At 38.7% G+C, this 4036-nt stretch overlaps 1 long non-coding RNA gene across 1 annotated transcript; it reads right to left on the bottom strand.

Moving 5' to 3' along the window:
* Nucleotides 1-2303: 2303 nt before the first annotated feature.
* LOC141293963 (uncharacterized) lies at nucleotides 2304-3971 on the bottom strand. Its single transcript, XR_012340850.1, has 2 exons — nucleotides 3009-3971; nucleotides 2304-2933 (listed from the first exon to the last, which is right to left on the bottom strand). It is a non-coding gene; the product is annotated as an uncharacterized lncRNA (long non-coding RNA).
* Nucleotides 3972-4036: the final 65 nt, after the last annotated feature.

The following is a 4036-nucleotide window of genomic DNA, read 5'->3' as shown; positions in this document are numbered from 1 at the left end:
GCAGTCTGTTTTGTCTTTAGCCCAGACGAGACGCTTCTGACGCTGTCTGTTGTTCAAGAGTGGCTTGACACAAGGAGTGCGACAGCTGAAACCCATGTCTTGCATTCGTCTGTGTGTAGTGGTTCTTGAAGCACTGACTCCGGCTGCAGTCCAGTCTTTGTCAATCTCCCCCACATTTTTGAATGGGTTTTGTTTCACAATTCTCTCCAGGGTGTGGTTATCCCTATTGCTTGTGCACTTTTTTCTACCACATCGTTTCCTTCCCTTTGCCTCTCTATTAATGTGCTTGGACACCGGGCTCTGTGAACAGCCAGCCTCTTTTGCAATGACCTTTTGTGTCTTGCCCTCGTTGTGCAAGGTGTCAATGGTCGTCTTTTGGACAACTGTCAAATCAGCAGTCTTACCTCTCATATAGGTCCTTTAAAGTATCTTGGAGAGGAGAGGTGTCCAAGTCGCAATATCTAGCTACTGGAGTACCTCAGGGCTCAGTTCTTGGACCGCTTCTCTTCTTTGTCTACATGACATCACTAGGTTCTGCCATTCAGAAACATGGCTTTTCATATCACTGCTATGCTGAAGACACTCAGCTCTAGCTCTCATTCCATCCTGATGATCGGACGGTAGCTGCTTGCCTCTCAGCTCAGGGTATATCCTTTTAAAGTCACTTAGTGATTGTCTGATGTGTTGTATCAGATACAGTCCATTAAGAGGGGTGCAACTGTAGTGGTCTACTACAATCGTATAAAACCATGCATTTCTCAATGTTTCAGAGATGTTGGAGGGGGATGATGAGTCACTACAGCGACTGGTGGATCAGCCAACCCTTCAACAAGTGCCTCTGGGGGTGTCTACTCTGTACAACATCATACAGAGGGAAAACTGAGCTCCATAGAGGAAAAGAGCACACTTCATCATCATGGTTTATCTGTGGCTTCAGTGCCGCAGTCATCTTTGGAGTTGGCAACTAACCAGTGGATGATGCTGAGTGTACTATGAAGGATGCTATGGCCCCTTCTGCAGAGATGTCTCAACCTGTACGACAAAGGAAGTCCAAGGATTATCATTTTGACTTTAGGATGAGTCCTCCTGAATTAGAGGAGGAATAGTGTAGAACAGGGTTCCTCAATTAGTTTTGAGTATTCTAAACAAATGAACAACAAAAGATCTCCATGTCTGCCTCCAAGTCAACTGTTCTTGCTCACTTCCAATCTTTTATGAGTGATTGTGTTTTTAGTTAATAAAACTGTTACTGCTTGCAGCTGAGACAAATAATTGTAATCAATTATAATTTTTATATACATTTGTGACCCTGGAGCACAAAACCAGTCTTAAGTAGCACAGGTATATTTGCAGCAGTAGCCACTGTATGGGTCAAAATGATTTCTCCTATGCCAAAAATCATTAGGATATTAAGTAAAAATCATGTTCCACAAATCTCAAACTTACATTCTTAAACTTCATTTGGACAATATTAAAAACGATTTTCTCAGTATTTTGATTTTTTTTTTGCAACCTCAGATTCCAGATTTTCAAATAGTTTCATCTTGGCCAAATATTGTTCTATCCTAACACACCATACATCAATTAAAAAAAAAAATAAATAAAAAAAAAAATAAAAAAAATAATAATTGACCCTTATGTGGTCCAGGGTCACATTTCTCTTTTGAGCCAATTTGCTACACTAAATAGTAATATAAAACAATAGTAATAAAAATGAAAAATTCACATAAAATAATTAAAAATAAAATAACTATAAAACATAATTCAAAATATAAAAACTATAAAAGTATATAAATTGGCCTGTCGCTAATTAATGTGTTGACTGAGCTCAAACTAGGGTTATTATCGTTAATTGAAAACTAAAACTATTACACATACATCTTGAAGCACTAAAACCAAAAATAAACCAATAAAAATAAAAAGATAAAAATCTAAAAACTTGAAAATAAAGACAAAAGCATTTTAATTTGACTTTATGTTATAAATAACTTAACGAATATGAATAACAGGACAAAACTAGAGCAGGACATATTGTTGAAAAAAACATCTATTTGTAAGTTGTGACAGTGTGGATAGTTCAACACATTAAACTCATTTTAATATAAATCTTGACTTGCATTATGGATAATCAATACATGACTTCTGACATGGATTATTTTGAGCATTTATTCCAGAATGCATTGACCTGTGAAATACACTAGATCAGCTAGATCACATGACTGTTTAGATCAGCGGCATGTGGAAAATGGATCGTGAACCTTGGGACGGAAACCTTCTTAGAACAAAACCAAACATGAGCCAACTTGTTAAACAAGTGCTATATTTTATTTATTAACAACTAGAGCAGCAAAACTAAGATATGAAGACAAAACATGGTGGATGACATGCGACACACATATGACTAACACGTTCTGCAATGCGAAACAACTGTTTATACAGTAAAAACACCTCCAAAACTACAGGAAAAACAACTGAAAACGCTTTTCCCCACTCATTTTAAAGATGCCACCAAATGTCCGCCAGATCCCAAGTGCTGTTCAATGTTTGTAAACGGCGACATTTCCAAATACTGCCGGACGTACGGTTGGGTGAGACGCCAAACTAAACGATAATGTGTGGAATGGACTCCAATAATTGAACATGAGCAGAGGCCCCCAGTGAGACGATCAGCCCCTAAACCCAAACATGATTCATCACACAACTCATTAAAACAATCCCTTAAAAATCCGTCTGCCGTCTGCCGCGTGTCACTGCGCTCGTGAGTCCTCTGGGCGTCTGGTGTGGTGGGATCGGTCTGGGTGTCTCGAGAGCGTCGGAGGTCCACTTTCTCTGCGGTGAGGAGTCTACACCAGCTGAACCGTGGCCGCCTGGAGATAGCCCTGCAGGAACTGAAGCGCCTCCGCCGGCAGACTGGTGCTCAACATGGAGGGCACCTGCGGACACACACTCACTCACTCAGATCAACAGCTCCGGACACGTTCTCAGCTCACTATAGTCATTAAACTCACCCGTCCGGGACACGCGGTGGACAGTTTGTGTAAGGACTGAGCCAGGAGGATTTTGGGGTTGCTGACGGCGTCTCCGATGGGGTCGTGCTCTTTCTTGCCCGCAAAAGCCAGCTGTGAGAAAGCGGTCTGGTATCCCGGAGTGTCCTCGATGTCTATGAAGTGCTCGTCGTCTGGGATGCTGTCGTCCTCCGGTAACTCGAACAGACCGATCAGAGCCTGCAGCAATGGAGTCCTAAACAGCAAAAACAGACAATTCTCACCCAATGTTGTTTAGTTCATCAGTTTGATTTGAAAAGAACAGGTTATCTTGTTCGAGTCAATGAAAAACAAAAGTTTCTTATATTGTGTATTTACTTTTCAGAAAAACTTTTAAAATATAATAAGAGTTTTTGTTAAAATCATTAGATATCTCATTGTTTTTAACAATGATTTTGTATCTGGATAGCTGTCTCAACCGGACATTGTGACTCAAAGCATCTCCCTGGGAAAAAATAAATAAAAAATAAAATAAAATAAAATAATAATAAATATATAAATACGAAGAGTTCAAATGCAAAAATCTCTAAGTGCCATCTGAAATTCTCATATTTACGTTCAGTTATTTCACTTTAATTGCATAGAAAAGAACCTATACATTGCCATTAAGTGGAGACACTGCAGGCTAAAATGCTGTTTTGAGAGATTTTGGGCTTTTTGGTTTTTCAGTGTTTTTTCAGACTAGTAGTAAAAAAAAAAAAAAAGGACAAAAGACACTGTTAAGTGTTTCTTTTATAGCACTTTATGTAGTTGTGTCAATAGATTTCAATTACAATACATAATTTTAAAGGCCGTTTTCTCAAAATGAGTGTTTTCTCCTACACTGAGCCATAAATCTCCACTTCAGCAGCACTTACACACACCACACTTTACATTTTTATTCCTGTCTGTATCCTGAAAGTTTTTGTTCATATATAATTTGCTTGATTTTATACATTTTATTTTATGGTTTTCTGACAGTTTTCTGCCTGTTCAAAGTTTTTTCAAAATTA

This window comes from Garra rufa, chromosome 20 (assembly GCF_049309525.1).
Source record: "Garra rufa chromosome 20, GarRuf1.0, whole genome shotgun sequence".
Lineage (NCBI taxonomy): Eukaryota > Metazoa > Chordata > Actinopteri > Cypriniformes > Cyprinidae > Garra > Garra rufa.
The sequence above is the reverse complement of the archived record's forward strand: the minus strand, read 5'-3'. Positions and strand labels throughout refer to the sequence as shown.